Source organism: Ovis aries, chromosome 26 (genome assembly GCF_016772045.2).
Source record: "Ovis aries strain OAR_USU_Benz2616 breed Rambouillet chromosome 26, ARS-UI_Ramb_v3.0, whole genome shotgun sequence".
Lineage (NCBI taxonomy): Eukaryota > Metazoa > Chordata > Mammalia > Artiodactyla > Bovidae > Ovis > Ovis aries.
In genome coordinates this window covers 1043354-1060239 of record NC_056079.1, presented here as the reverse complement: position 1 = coordinate 1060239, position 16886 = coordinate 1043354, and positions in this window count along the sequence as shown.

The following is a 16886-nucleotide window of genomic DNA, read 5'->3' as shown; positions in this document are numbered from 1 at the left end:
GCCCTCGGACCTCCCCCTGCACCCATGGTGCTGCCCAGACAAGGCCAGACGGGCACCGTGCACTGCGGGCTCACCTAGCGGGACACCTGCTGTGCTTCCCCGTTTCCTGATTTTCACTTGCCTTATTCCATCACAATCTGGATAATCACGATGGTGTGATCACTCATCTAGAGCCAGACATCCTGGAATGTGAAGTCAAGTGGGCCTTAGAAAGCATCACTACAAACAAAGCTAGTGGAGGTGATGGAATTCCAGTAGAGCTATTTCAAATCCTGAAAGATGATGCTGTGAAAGTGCTGCACTCAATATGCCAGCAAATTTGGAAAAGTCAGCAGTGGCCACAGGACTGGAAAAGGTCAGTTTTCATTCCAATCCTAAAGAAAGGCAATGACAAAGAATGCTCAAACTACCTCACAATTGCACTCATCTTACATGCTAGTAAAGTAATGCTCAAAATTCTCCAAGCCAGGCTTCAGCAGTACATGAACTGTGAACTCCCTGATGTTCAAGATGGTTTTAGAAAAGGCAGAGGAACGACAGATCAAACTGCCAACATCTGCTGGATCGTGGAAAAAGCAATAGAGTTCCAGAAAAACATCTATTTCTGCTTTATTGACTATGACAAAGCCTTTGACTGTGTGGATCACAATAAACTGTGGAAAATTCTGAAAGAGATGGGAATACCAGACCACCTAACCTGCCTCTTGAGAAACCTGTATGCAGGCCAGGAAGCACAGTTAGAACTGGACGTGGAACAACAGACTGGTTTCAAATAGGAAAAGGAGTACGTCAAGGCTGTATATTGTCACCATGCTTATTTAACTTCTATGCAGAGTACATCATGAGAAATGCTGGACTGGAAGAAACACAAGCTGGAATCAAGATTGCCGGGAGAAATATCAATAACCTCAGATATGCAGATGACACCAACCTTATGGCAGAAAGTGAAGAGGAACTAAAAAGCCTCTTAATGAAACTGAAAGAGGAGAGTGAAAAAGTTGGCTTAAAGCTCAACATTCAGAAAACGAAGATCATGGCATCCGGTCTCATCACTCCATGGGAAATTGATGGGGAAACAGTGGAAACAGTGTCAGACTTTTTTTTTTTGGGCTCCAAAATCACTGCAGATGGTGACTGTAGCCATGAAATTAAAAGACGCTTACTCCTTGGAAGAAAACTTGTGACCAACCTAGACAGCATACTGAAAAGCAGAGACATTACTTTGCCGACTAAGGTCCATCTAGTCAAGGCTATGGTTTTCCAGTGGTCATGTATGGATGTGAGAGTTAGACTGTGAAGAAGGCTGAGCACCGAAGAATTGATGCTTTTGAACTGTGGTGTTGGAGAAGACTCTTGAGAGTCCCTTGGACTGCAGGGAGATCCAACCAGTACATTCTGAAGGAGATCAACCCTGGGATTTCTTTGGAAGGAATGATGCTAAAGCTGAAACTCCAGTACTTTGGCCACCTCATGCGAAGAGTTGACTGATTGGAAAAGACTTTGATGCTGGGAGGGATTGGGGGCAGGAGAAGAAGGGGATGACAAAGGATGAGATGGCTGGATGGCATCACTGACTCGATGAACGCAAGTCTGAGTGAACTCCGGGAATTGGTGATGGACAGGGAGGCCTGGTGTGCTGCGATTCATGGGGTTGCAAAGAGTTGGACACGACTGAGCGACTGAACTGAACTGAACTATTCCATCTGCAGGGACGTCTGATCTTTAATTTACGATCCGCCTCTGCGTGGATGACAGACGACGGCATCAGATGTGGCTTCAGAGCTGTGCTTTTTCAGCTTAATCTGGCGGTGTCAGAGGCTGTGTGTCGTATGTTAGTTAATGAGAATGGTGACACACAGAAGACTGATGAGCAGGCCCAGCGCCCCAAATGTCCGTGCAGCACGTGCACTCAGCTTTTGGGAGACTATTTCCCCTGAGTTTTTGTAACACTGGATTCATTCTCTCTCCTGAAACTCTCAGAGAAGTATTCAAGACAATTTTAAGTATAATCACATAAATTCAATTTACCTCATTGCATTAAGAAAAACAATCACTACTTGGTCCTTTCCTTACTGTTTTCTTCTTTTAAAAGGAAAAATGGGTTAGTAATCTTGGTTTTTAGCCAGCTATCATTGTAGTCCTTGTCCTCGGATACTCGGCTTTTACTGTAAGCGTTTCATTGTTTCGGCAGTGAGAGTATCCTTATTTTTAGCGTCTCATTCACTGCTGTCCTCATAAGTGAAAGTCTGGGAGCCTCAGGTTTCTCCCGTTCCGTCCTGCCCAGAGAGCTCTGCGCACGAGAGCCCCGGCTCCCGCCGTGGTGGCCTCGCCACCCCCCCTGCCCCGCGTAGCACCCACAGCACCTGCTGCAGCGGGTCCAGGCTCTGGTTAACCAACACGCGTGGCGCTGTCGCTCGACAGCGCCTGGCCCTGTGGGCAGGCCCAGACACCAAACCAGAAGCTCTCAGACGTGTTTCAGTCCCTTCAAGGACACGCTGACCGGCTACCCATGCAGCTGTTCCCTGCCTCCAGCGGCAGTGTCATGAGTATGGAGAGGGCCTCTGTGTGGGAAGGCCATTAAGAACTATCTCCCCAGCCCCAGTTCCACCTGTGACCTTACTGAAGAGGGGATAAGCCTCTTGGATGGTCTGAGTGGTGCATTCAGGGCCTCTGTGTGGGAAGGCCACTAGGGACTCTCCCCCGACTCTGATTTCACCCGTGACCTCAGAGAAATGGGAGTAAGCCACTTGGATGGGCTGAGTGGTGCAGGCGTCCTCTGGGAGCCCTCTCTCCTCACAGGGAGAAAATCACCACTTGTCTTTAGGAGTGCATTAGCTGCTCCATTTACTGGGGAGAAAAACACGCCCTAAAAGCCCATCTCTCCCAACTTCCCTTGTGATTCTGGTCCAGGAGAGAGGACGCTGCAATGTGGGGACAGAGCGGGGGGCCCGGGACGGTCGGCACTGTCAATGATGAAGTCAGAAGCAGATGGAGGACAGAACCAGCTTATGTAAGACACGGCCCCAAGCCTGGGGATGAGAGAAGGGCTGCAGTGGCCCCCAGGGCAGCAGCGTGAGCCCGGCCCTTCCTTCCCTACCCTGTCCACTGTGGCTTCCCACTGAGCTGGGTGTCTGTGGCGCTGGGCCCCACTGCAGGCCGAAAGGGGCCCCCTGGGCTTGCTCAGGTTTCAGTGAACACGCAGAACTACTGATTCTCCATCAAGAAAAGCTGGTATTATGAAGGAAAAAATAACTTACTACAGCTTACGGATTGGACTAGGGCTTCAACACCATGCGTCAGTTGCAGGACAATCAGCTCACACACTGGTTTTCAAGATCACGAGTCCTTTCCATCCCCATGAAAACGTGGAGTAAAAACATCACCCGCTGGCCTCCCTCTCCTCATCCTGTTGGCAGTTCTTGTTTCCAAGGAAGTTCTCGCCCCCTTGGATGCGGGGCCCAATGGCAGGATGAGCGCCCACTTGGTTACATCCTCAGGACAAAGCCACGAGAGAGCGGGCTGGGTGCAAGCAGTAAAGCCAGCTGTGTGCTTCCCCAAGCTCAGCCCCCAGGCAACACAGCTCCAAGGAGGATGCAGCCATGCGAGGAGCAAGCGAAACCAGGTCGGGTTTTGCCCACTAGACTTTCCAGGGCTGTTCTGGAGCTTTACTTTCTGTCTCCCCAATCTGACACCTGTCTTGGCCACGGTGCTGTTCCTAAGCAGAGCGGCCCAGCGCCTGGCCAGCACCCCTGAGTAGGTGACGGTCACTTTCCTCGTGTCCCCGGCTCAGGCAGAGTCACTCTCCATCTCTCACAGAAATGCTACACCTGGCCCCAGCTCTCTGATTTATTAAACTGATGCTGGTCGCGCGGTGACACTGAAAGTTCAACAAGATGGATATCCTCCCATCCGGGCACTTGGGGGCTGTGGCTGAAACACTGCTCTATCTTCCAGACACCAAGTCTGAGACTCAGAAAAGCCGGGGGAGCAGGGCACTCTTGGGGGCCACCATCTGGTCCCAGGACCCTCTCCCTTTCTGCCTTAAGTCCAGGGCCAGCCCATGCATGATCTGGTGGCACTGCTCTGAAAGTTGCTTCTGGACTGAGCTGTGCCCCCACCTGCTCCCAAATCCACGTGTCCAGGCTGAGCCCGGTGTGACTATACATGGAGTAAGGAGGTGACCGAGGTTACATGAGGCCACAGGGGTAAGGTCTTGCTCCCACAGGACCAGTGCCCCTACCTGCGAAGACCATGAGGTGACTCTCTGCCTGCCAGGTGAGGATGCACCGCAGAAACCACACTGCACCCCGGGGAGGGTCCTCGCCAGGGCTGAAGCCGCTGGACCCCAGGCTCCAGACGGTGGGAAACCGTGTCCGCTGGGGACGGGGCCTGTCTGTGGCCTCTTGTGTGTCAGCCTGAGCTAATCAGGACAAACGTCATTCCAGTTGTTTTAAATTTTCACTTACACAAGGAAGTCGCTTCAGACCGAATGCTGACCCACTTCCACAGTGCAGCCCAGGGAACTGCAGATGATAACAATTATCTTTCTGGTTTTATGAAGTACTTTTCTTCTGGGAAGTTCACAGCACTTTTAAAAAATAATTTAAAAATATGAAGTGGGGATGAGCATTATTGGTCCTAATTGCAACCAACCTTAGAAGACAGACTTCTAAATTAAGTATCTTAATTAAAACTAATTGGGTAGTTTCTGAGCCAAGACTTACATAGTAAAACCTAATTCTTTTAAAAAACATTTATTTAATTAAAAGTTGTTAATACAATTTTAAAAGTTCCTTTCCGTTTACAGTCATCACAGAACATCGGCTGCACTTCCTGTGTTGCCCAATCCCTCCTCAAGTCTGACTCACACCTGATTCTTTGTGTCTTTCGCTCCCACCCCTATGTCGCCCCCCTTACTGGTAACCACTAGCTTGTTCTCTAGGTCTGTGAGTCGGATTCTTTTTTGCTATATTCACTAGTATGCTGTATTTTTTAGATTTCACATATGAGTGAGATCATACAGCGTCTGTCTTTTTCTTTCTGACCTGTTTCACTGAGCACAATGCCCTCTTGTCCACAGATGCTGCTGCAAGTGGCAACATTCTCTTCTTCATGGCTGAGTAGCATTCCATTGTGTGTGTGTGTGTGTGTGTGTGTGTGCGCGCGCACGCGCATGTGTGTGTGTGCGCATGTGTATGTATTCTGGAGGAGGAAATGGCAACGCTTGCCTGGAGAATCCCATGGAAAGAGGAGCCTGGTGAGCTACAGTCCATGGGGCTGCATAGAGTTGGACACGACCGCTGAGACTTGCACGTGTGTGTGTGTGTGTGTGTGTGTGCATATCCACTGCATGATTTTCTATTCATATGCACAATCTACCTCTCACAACAGCACTTCTGTTACTACGGAATACTTGCTTCATACGATTTTCTGTGAAACCTCTGTAACTCTGCATTTCTTGGGTTATGGCAGGGACCTTATTAAACATACTTATAATTTTGCAGTAAAACATTAGATGAAATCCATGTGTGAAAAAGCCTGTGAATTCATTTCTGGGTTTTGTGCTTGTTCATCTGTTTCCCAGGTGGGCAGTGGGAAGGCCTTGCTGATCAAAGGCCAGGCTGGTGACCCTCCGGCCCTGGTCCTGCCTGCCCGGCTGGGGGTCTCCAGGGGTCTCAGGGAGCACGGCTGCCCCACAGCAGCTGGTTCAAAGGTCAGAGTGTCATCCCAACAGCACACTGGCCACTCTGCGTGCTTGAGACGTGACTGAGCCAACCTGACCACACGCACCTGTTCCCTCTACCCACAGCTGCTGGAAAGGCTGTCTTCACCGGGCTCACGGCCTCTCTTCACTGGCAGCTCTCGTCTGCATGGCCATCTCCAGGACACTCACCACCTCCTCTCTCCAGGGCCCTTAAGGTCTGGGCCCAGGATACGGCTCAACCACCCCTCGGGAAGGGGCCCCTCAGGCCTGCCCAGGCTTCTGGAAGGTTTACTTGTGCCCCAGCGGCCTGGTTAAGTGACCATCGCCTCTTGTGAGCTTGCTAGTTAGAATCACAGTGCCTCTCATCATTCATCTTTGCAAAAGGTTTTCGTTAAGAAATTCTTATAAAGAAACCCTGCAGCACTTTCAATAACTCAGTGAACGACTCTCTGACGTGAGAGGACCCTCGTCCTGGCACAGGGTGAGTTGACTAACTGTAAGCTTGACTTGCAGCATGGTCTTCTCTACGGACGTCCTCTCGAATTTCTTCCTCGTCGTTACATCAGTCACAGGCTGGGAGATGTCCTGTGTTACTGGTCTCTGGGGCCACAATTTCAGCTCAGTTCTGGCCTCTATGTCCTACAAAGCCTTCCCACAGTTGAGTTTACCACAGCCTGAAGTGTCCTCCTGGGTGTCTCCATGCTGGTTGCTGATGGTGTCTGGTATGGAGCCTTGCTCAGCCTCTGCAGGATAGGGGTGGGTGGATGGATGAGTGAGTGGATGGGTGGGTGGGTGGGTGGATGGATGAGTGAGTGAATTGGTGGATGGATAGATTGGTGGGGATGTGAATGAATTGTGGTATATGGATTTAAAGAATTTAAATTCTATCTGATTATTTATAAAAATATTGAAATAAAATTATGTCCAAGGATTCTCATTACCAATTATTTTCTCTGTGTTCCCTGTTTTGTGGTATCTGTTTTGCACCACACCTCTCATCTGTGAAACTTATGATTTAAAGTTCACGACTGAAGCTGCAGTTCTCAGAGGGCACGGCTGGCAACCTCTTGAGCACCCTCATCCTAAATGCGAGGGGAGATGTGTGGCTTTCTAACCTATGTTTGACACACATATATTAACATCTATTTATAGAGATAAATACGTATCTTTCTGCAGACACCTATGAGTCCCCGTCATCTGAACTTCCCTGTCCTTACAGTCGCCGTGGACCCCTGGGGGCCATCTTCCTTCTCAGCCCCATGGAGACGGCGCAGCAGAGGGAGGAGGAGGTCGGCGGTCCAGCGTGTGTGCCCTGTGTCAGCACAGCGCCAGGTTTTCACACATTTCTCTCACCCTGCCCTCACCCCAGCTGTCCTGTCTAGCTTGTTCTGCACACAGAGAATGAACTCTGGTGGGGGGAAACGCTTCCCCCACCTCCACCATGTCCTGGAGGCAACAGGAAGCAGACTCTGAGAAGGGCCCCCGTGAGCCCCAGCCCTGTGCTCTGTGAGCTGCACTGTCTGGGGTGCAGGCCACCCTTCCCTGTGCCATTGACACAACAGCTGAGGCTCACTGGATCCACTGCACCAGACCCTCGGCATGAGTCCAAGGGTGTTAGACTCTTTAGGTGCTTCCTTTTCAAAGCGAAGAATGAAAAGTCTGTTCCTTTTTCCCAGGACTTGTCAACACTCAAAATTCATAAGACTTCATATAGATTGTGAAACCAGCCTTTATCCTTCTTCAGGCATGTTTATTCATGTAGGATCTCAAAAAGAATTTACTAAAAGGCAGAGAGTCCACGGCCAAGATCAGCCCATGACCCGTCGCTCTCCTTCCTGACACGCTGTGTATACACGGAGGGCTGAGCAACGCCGAGTGACGACACCAGCATCTGATCCTGATGATCATTAAGAACATTTTTGGAAGTCACGAAGCATAAGCAACCAGAATCCCACAGAGATTAAAGGTGCCTTGCACAATTCTTCCAAGCACACATTGCAATTTATTCACAAAGTTATAACTGAGGTTCTGGGAAGGAGCTCAAGGTAGCCCAGGTCTACAAGGATAAGACATACTCAAGAAAGTGTCAGATCAGATCTCACGTACATTTATTCTTCAGCACTCAGCCACGAAGGCCCAGCCCAAGAGCAGCAGGCAGGAGGCACAGCCCAGTGGCCACCTGGGCTCCACACCCCAGAGCATGCCTGAAACCAGCACTCAGGGTGAGGCTGAGAGCAGTAGCTGACAGCAGACACAGGCAGGCTGTGAGCAGACACGGCCAGGATCCAAGAGCCAGCGGGCTGATTGCAGACACAGACAGGACTGCGAACGGACGCGTCCAGGATTCCAGCAGCTCACGGCGGTGGTCAGAGGCCATCCCTGCACACCAGCAGCACGGTGGTGGGGTTTCTCCTCCAGACACAAGTGCGCACTAATCACAGTTTCTGAAGTGATTCCAAATCCCCAGGCATGTGCTGGGGAAGGCATGCAAAGGGCAGATTTCGCTTTAAGCAAAACAGCACCTCTCTCCCCCTCTCTGCAGAGTAGAGGGACCACCGCCTGGGTGTTCCCAGAAGGCTCCTTGGAGTTGTCAAGGGATTGTGCCTTTCACAAAGACATTTCACTCCTTAGTAGATAAACACACACACACACACACACAAATATACACACACTGAACACATGTGTGTGCTTTGTGTGTATTCTATATGTGGTGGTGTTGATTGGACCGTAAGTTGTGTCTGACTCTTTGTGACCCCAAGGACTGTAGCCCGGCAGCCTCCTTCATCCATGGGATTCTCCAGGCAAGAATACTGGGGTGGGTTGTCATCTCCTTATCCAGGAGATCTTCCCGACAAGGGACTGAGCCCAGGTCTCTTAAGTCTCCTGCACTGCAGGCAGATTCTTTCCCTCTGAGCTGCCTGGGAAGCCTCACCCAGGTGTGTGCACTACATGCACGGAAGCCCTCCTGTCTGTGCCGCACAGAGGTGTGTGCAATGGTCACTTCTGACGATGGTCAGATGGTGGTGAATATAAGGAACTGGCTGACCCTCTTGACTTACAAAACTCAACTCAGTCTTGACCCGGGGGCTCCCCTGCTGCAGGATGCAGCCTCGGCCCTGGGACCTGGGCCATCAGGACACAAAGAGCCTGGGAGGCTGTGTGCCATCACAAGGGCCCCGAGGCAGGTGGACACGGGAGAACTCCTCTAACACATGGTCTCCGTAACTAGAAAGATGTGGGGAAATGGTTCCCATAAAGCACACACAGGACATCATGAGTCACTGCTACGCAACACGGGTCACGGCTGTGTTTCCATGATGTTCTGGTGGAAAGATGGCATTTTCTGCCATGACAAGACAACATTCACTGAGCCGAGTGTGATGTGATCAGAATCCAGTGCTTGTGAAAAGCCTTTATCGCACCAACCAGCAGGAGGGAGGGAGGGGAGAGCCTCGATCCGGGCATGGTGGACATCTCACTGTGGTTCTGTTTGAGTCTGGGAAACAGTGGTGAGTAAATACCCCTGCCCCCATCCCCCTTGCACTGGGCAGGGCGGCCTGGGATTAGTGAACTGCCCTCTGGAGCCCTCAGAAAAGGGCGTGACCTTTCCTTCCAATGTGGTGTCCTACCCCCTCAAACCTGATATTTGTTTTGTGTCAAATCAAGCTGACATAGGTCCTCTGAGTATCTGTTTCAGAAAAAAATAAACTATTAAAATATGCTGATCAATACCAGCCCCAGAGAGAAGCAGTAGCATCATCTAATAAAAAGGAAGTTGCCAAGAACTGGAGAAAGACACTCGGAGATTCGGTTCTGCTCTGTCTGCGATGTTCACGACTATGCTTGTTTTCATAAGGATGGGGTGGGGGTGATGCTGAGAAATTCCAGAGACAAGAGGCACGAGGATATTTTCTGTTCAAATGGGGATGAACAGCTAAGGCCCTGACAAGTAAATTTCAGCACAGAATAAAACGTGAGATTGTTTCAGGAAAAACTCCAGGCCCAAAGGAACATAATGAGGAAATCTCCTGTGCCGTTGACCCCACTGAGATACACTGCACGGGACTGCAGAAGGTGGGGGAGCAATGGAGGAAGGCGAGGGAGGCCGTGTCCTGAGAGGAGGTGGGGATGAGGGGGTGTGTGTGAGAGAGAGAGACGGAAGAGACACAGAGAGAAGGGTGCGGACACAGAGTCAGACAGACAGAGAGAGGAAGTTGGGGTGTCCACCCACACAGCTCTCCTCTGTCCCTTAATATGAGGGAGGCGAAGTCAACGCCTCAGTGCAACCTTGGCTCGAGCTGGTTTGGCGCAAGACCCTGTGTTAACGCCCACGTACAATAAGTTACTGGAAAAGACCCACAGCAAACAGGGCTGGTCCCTGCCTGAGGGAAGATGGCCAAGCAAGGGTACGCTGCTGGGGACAGACACTCTCACGCAGAACCTGGGTGGGAACGGACAGTGTTCCCCAAGAGGCGACAAGTGACCTGGAGACACGGGTGAGCAGGAGTGAGAGGAAGGAGGCTTTACAAGGAAAGCGATGACTCACAGGGAGAAAAAGGTAAGCTAGAGGCAGAAGTGTGTATCTGACAAACTCCAAATAATCCACTCCTTTGGACCAAAACCTGGGCTCATATTTACGTCGCATTTCTCAGCTAATTAAGTGTCCAAACAACACCTGCCATTATACTTGGTAACAGGTTACTTATCATATTTTTTGCTCATTTACTTTCAAGCATATTTGGGGGGAATATTTAAAATAAAATAAAATATTTGCAGGCTTCCCTGGTGGCACTAGTGGCAAAGAACCTGCCTGCCAATGCAGGAGATGGAAGAGATGTGGGTTTGATCCCTGGGTCGGGAAGATCCCCTGGAGGAGGGCACGGCAACCCACTCTGGTATCCCTGCCTGGAGATTCCCATGGACAGAGGAGCCTGGCGGGCTACAGTCCACAGGGTCGCACAGAGTCGGACACCACTGAAGTGACTTAGCACACACACACACCACATGTGTACAGAAGTTGTCAAAATAAACATAGACAAAGTCACAGAAACTATATGGAAAAAGGCGAGAGCTATCACTTCACACAAGAACTGAAGCTGACGTGGTGTGCTGCCAGCTGCCCAAGGCAGAGGTGCGGAGTCCACAGCGTCTGCAGACGGGATGCCCCCTTGCTCGGAGACCCCGCGCCCTGGCTCACACTGACCGCGCTGTCAGCAGGAGTCGGGGGCTCGACCTGTCATCTGCTCACGCTGTCCTTCACTACCTTGGACGGAGGGAGGGTGGTTCTTTCTGTGGTGGTGGCTGTGCAACGTTTTGAACTGTACACTAAAAATGGTTACAAAGGCAAATTTTATGTTTTATACACTTTACCATGATAAAAAGAAATGTCATGTCTTTGAAACCTCGCCTCATGCAATTCTGTATGTGTGGACCACTCCAAGCCTTCCAGCCAGAGTGTCTTCAGTTTGGTTCAGTTCAGTCGCAGTCGTGTCTGACTCTTTGTGACCCCATGGACTACAGCACATCAGGCCTCCCTGTCCATCGCTAACTCCCCGAGTTTACTTAAGCTCATGTCCATTGAGCTGGTGATGCCATCCAGCCATCTCATTCTCTGTCGTCCCCTTCTCCTCCAGCCTTCAGCCTTTCAGGGTCTTTTCAATGAGTCAGCTCTTCGCATCAGGTGGCCAAAGAATTGGAATTTCAGCTTCAGCATCAGTCCTTCCAGTGAATATTCAGGACTGGTTTCCTTTAGGATGGACTGGCTGGATCTCCTTGCAGTCCAAGGGACTCTCAAGAGTCTTCTCCAACACCACAGTTCAAAAGCATCAATTCTTCAGCACTCAGCTTGCTTTATGGTTCAACTCTCACATCCATACATGGCTAATGCAAAAACTATAGCTTTAACTGGACGGACCTTTGTTGGCAAAGAAATATCTCTACTTTTCAATATACTATCTAGGTTGGTCATAACTTTTCTTCCAAGGAGTAAGTGTCTTTTAATTTCATGGCTGCAGTCACTGTCTACAGTGACTTTGGAGCACAAAAAAATAACTGTTTCCAGTCTTTTTCCATCTATTTGCCATGAAGTGATGAGCCCAGATGCCATGATCTTAGTTTTCTGAATGTTGAGCTTTAAGTCAGCTTTTTCACTCTCTTCTTTCACTTTCATCAAGAGGCTCTTTAGTTCTTCACTTTCTGCCATAAGGGTGGTATCATCTGCATATCTGAGGTTACTGCTATTTCTTCTGGAAATCTTGATTCTAGCTTGGGCTTCATCCAGCCCAGCATTTCTCATGATGTACTCTGCATATAAGTTAAATAAGCAGGGTGACAATATACAGCCTTGACGTACTCCTTTCCCTATTTGAAACCAATCTGTTGTTCCATGTCCAATTCTAACTGTTGCTTCATGACCTGCATACAGATTTCTCAGGAGGCAGGTCAGGTGGTCTGGTATTCCCATCTCTTTAAAGATTTTCCACAGTTTGTTATGATCTACACAGTCAAAGGCTTTGGCATAGTCAATAAAGCAGAAATAGATGTTTTTCTGGAACTCTCTTGCTTTTTTGATGATCCAATGGATGCTGGCAATTTAATCTCTGGTTCCTCTGCCTGTTTAAAATCCAGCTTGAACATCTGGATGTTCACGGTTCACGTACTGTTGAAGCCTGGCTTGGAGAATTTTGAGCATTACTTTGCTAGCGTGTGAGATGAGTGCAATCGTGCAGTAGTTTCAGCATTATTTGGCACTGCCTTTCTTTGGAACTGGAATGAAAACTGACCTTTTGCAGTCCTGTGGCCACTGCTGAGTTTTCTAAATTTGTTGGCATACTGAGTGCAGCGGAGTGTCTTCAGACACTGCCATTGTGTTTAATTGCATGTCTCCTTGCATGTAAAGTCTGCGTGCATCCCCTCAGACACAGGAAAGCCCAGAGGAACCCGAGTCTTGCCCCAAGGTCGCTGACATCCTGTCTCTGAGCCTGTCTCATTCTTGCCCTCACAGATGCTGACTGCATGGTGACTCTCTTCCTGTCGTGACTAAACTCTGACCCACTGTAAATGGTTTAGAGCCGTATGTGATTGTAATCCCTGAATAGGGATTGAAAACTTTCAAATGAGATGAAGGTCTGGGAAGCAGTTTTGTGGGGAGGGGGGAGCTCAGACTCACTAGTCAACTGTCACCAGTGACTGATGCACACACTGAGGCCCGGGATAAAGAGCTCCTGAGCCTCACTGTTCATGTCTATGAAATGAAGATGATAATGTTCAAGTAAGGGTGTGTGCTTAAATGCGATTTAAGGAAGACAAAAACAGGAACAAAGAACAAGAACAACAAATAGGAAATGATAACAAATATGGTAGATGAATCTAACTACATCAATAATCATTTTGAACACCAATGGCCTAAACACATCAGTTAAATAGATACTAACCCAACTATGTCGGCTTTCACTTTGAATGCCAATGGTCTAAATGCACAGATTAAAATACTAAGATTGTCAGAGTGAATAAAAAAACATATGTGTTGTCTGTAAGAAACCCACTTAAAAAGAAAGACATGTATAAAGTGTAGGCACTCAGTAATGTCTGATTCTTTGTGACTGCATGGACTGTAGCCTGCCAGCCTCCTCTGTCCATGGGATTCTCCAGGCAAGAATACTGGAGTGGTAGCTATGCCCTCTCCAAAGACATGTGTAGGTTAAAAGAAAATGGATGGAGGAAAATACACCGTGTTACCACTAATTGGAGCAAAGCAGGAGTAGCCTTATTCCTTTTAGACAGAACAGACTTCAAAGCCAGGAAAGCCATCAGGGATAAAGAGGGTCATTACATATTCTCCAAGAAGACACAGCAATTCTCAACACGCACACACCTAACCACAGAGCTCTGTCCAACCATGTGAAGCAAGATGGATATAATGGCAAAGAAAAACAGATGAACCCACCATAGATGCTGGAGACCTCAACACCTCTGTCTGTGATGGAAAGACAGAGCAGACAGAGAACCAGCAGGGAAGAGCAGAACGCGACACCATCACCAGCCAAGGGGGTCTGGCTGACACCTGTAGATGACAGAGGGTGTCCTCCCACCGAGCAGATACAGCTTCTCCTCAAGGTCACAGGGCACACTGACCATGGCAGAGCACATCCCAGGACCCTGGGGTGCACCAGGGGAAGGGAGGGGCCTCCTGGGACCCGCCAGGAATAGGACACCCCCCGCAGGACACACCAGGAGAAGGACCCCTGGGACACACCAGGAACAGGGAGGGATTCCTGGGGACACACCAGGAGCAGGGATCCTCACCCCCCGACCCCTGGACACACCAGGAGCAGGGACCCCCAGGACACACCAGGAGCAGGGACCCCCCCAGGACACACCAGGAGCAGGGACCTCCCCCAGGGCACACCAGGAGCAGGGACCTCCCCCAGGGCACACCAGGAGCAGGGACCTCCCCCAGGGCACACCAGGAGCAGGGACCTCCCCCAGGGCACACCAGGAGCAGGGACCTCCCCCAGGACACAGCAGGAGCAGGGACCTCCCCCAGGGCACACCAGGAGCAGGGACCTCCCCCAGGGCACACCAGGAGCAGGGACCTCCCCCAGGACACACCAGGAGCAGGGACCTCCCCCAGGGCACACCAGGAGCAGGGACCTCCCCCAGGGCACACCAGGAGCAGGGACCTCCCCCAGGGCACACCAGGAGCAGGGACCTCCCCCAGGGCACACCAGGAGCAGGGACCTCCCCCAGGGCACACCAGGAGCAGGGACCTCCCCCAGGACACACCAGGAGCAGGGACCCGCAGGACACACCAGGAACAGCGACCCCCAGGACACACTAGAGGCCGGGGCTGACGTGGCAGAGTTGATGCTGGCGCACCGTGGCTATAAGTGCACAGAAATGCACTGTGACAGCTCCACAAGGGATGCCCCGGACCAGCCAGGGTGCAGAGGGGGCCATGCACACAGACCCGCTGAGTGCCAGTGGCAGAGTCAACGTGGCTCCTCTGAGCCTGAAGCAACACTCATTCTTGTTACGTAGGACTTCTCCATGTCATCAGATATTAATCATTTTATTCTTTCCAATTCATTTAAAAAAGTAGATGCTTCCATTCATCAGCAATTCTATAAAAACTTCCTGCTCAGTTTATCTACCCAATCTTTATGTGTTTTCCAGCAAACTTGGCTCCCATAAGTCACTAAGACACAAGCATCCTTGCGCCGAGAAGGAGCTTCCTTCAGGCTGGAATGGTCCAGGACTCCTTCGGGGACCCACCGCCCCCGCCCCCCACCCCGCCCCGCCAGGAAGAGCCTCTGTGTTTCCACTGTCAGAGAGAAGCCAGAGCGGCTCTGAATATCAGTGTCAAAGAGAGCGTAGGCCTAGTGGGGTTTGGTCTCCTTAGAGATTTTCTTGTTCAGCAATTACAACACAGAGAGATGACCACAATTTTCCAAGTCCTGTGCTTGAGGCTGGAAACCTTACACGATTTTCCACCAAGGAAGCCAAGAAGCAACCAAAGTCACTGGCGAGTTAAGGCCCAGTGAACAGTGACAACTAACAGAGTCGGGGGCATACACACCTGTGCACTCACTGAGCCCAGACACAGCAAACACACGTGGGACAGGGCACGAGTGTGTGTCACACACTGGCTCTTCTGTCTACAAACAGCTGACTGAGGCTAGCAGCTGTCTAGAGGGAGTTACTGTGGGTTACTTGAAACATAAGCCCCCAGTCGAGACTGTGCCCCCTCTCATCACTCTGGAGACTGGCTTTCTTCTGGATACATTTGTGCAAACCAACGCACTTTCCCCACATCATCTATAGCACTCTAATCACACCGTGAAGACGGTGTGAATTCACAGACATGTGGGAGGCGTGCAGGACAGCCCATGGAAGACACCCAGTGAAGATCAACGTGGATGGAAATCAATCTCTCCACCTCAGGACCCCGAAACACAGCAGCCTCTGCTGGGAGCGGCGTGTGGCCCGGTGTGAGCAGGACTGGGGCTGAAGCACAGAGGACTCCATCCCCAGAGAGGCCAGTGGGGTGCGGGCTGGAGACCACGGGGCTGACACTTCTGTGAGTCCCGCATCACTCCAGCCACAGCTCCAGGCTCTGAATCTAAGCCACTTTCTCCACCTCACACATGAGAACACTAAGGCCGAGTCCAGCTGTCGTGTGGCGCAGAGCAGGTAGGGCTCCTGGTGGGCCAAGAGACTCTTTCCAAATCCTCCTTTCACTTTGATTTTTACATATTGCATTTGTTGATCTAAAAGAATAATGTGAGTGGACAAGTCAAAATGGAAATATCTAAGGCACATTTTATGGTGTCATAAAATTTTCCCTGTTTATAAGCTATTTCTCTCAGCTTAAAAAAGCCACATTTTTTCACATGAATCAGCGAATTATTTCCTCAGAAAGTCGTGTCTCAATGTCTGAGCAACTGGACAGGAGGCTATTGTTACCTGTGACACCAGGTATTTACGCAGCAGCCAAAGCACGTCTTATATCGCCTCCAGGGCAGCTTCTATTTATAAGCATCTTTTCAAATATCTTTTGAAGCTAATCTAAATGCACCACGTTATATTCACTTGTTAGTATCTTTTTTGAAATATGACTGAGCTTGCTGAAAAAAATGAATCACAAGGCACTTTTTAAAAAAAGAAATGTATCAACTGTTTTTCCAACAATGAATACTGGGACCGACCATTCATACAGCAGATATGAAGATGTTTTAACTAAAAATAGTTTTTTCATCTGCTTACATTCTTATTCCACCATGGAGACTGTTGAGAAGGTGATCAATGGAATCTGTGACGTGAATGCCAGTTCTCATCATTAAATTCACATGGAAACTACCTAATCTGGTAGCATTTGTGCTACACAGAGCGGTGTTGCATTTCGGCCAAACATCAAAAGTAACTAAAGCAGCTTGCAGGTTGAGGAGCCCTGGGAATCTGGTGCAGAAAGATGGGGAGGCAAACAGAGGCGATGGGCAGCGTGTGCGGTCGTGGGCGGGGAGCGGTGGGGCAACTCGGAGGTAGAAAAGCAGTCACAGGCCTGAGAGTCGCGCCGACCCTGAGACGCGAGCTGGAGGTCTGCTCGCGCCCACAGCGCCGCTTTATCTTGGACTGAACCCGAGGTCTCTGGCCTGATGCTGGAGCGGCACTTAGATGGGTGAGC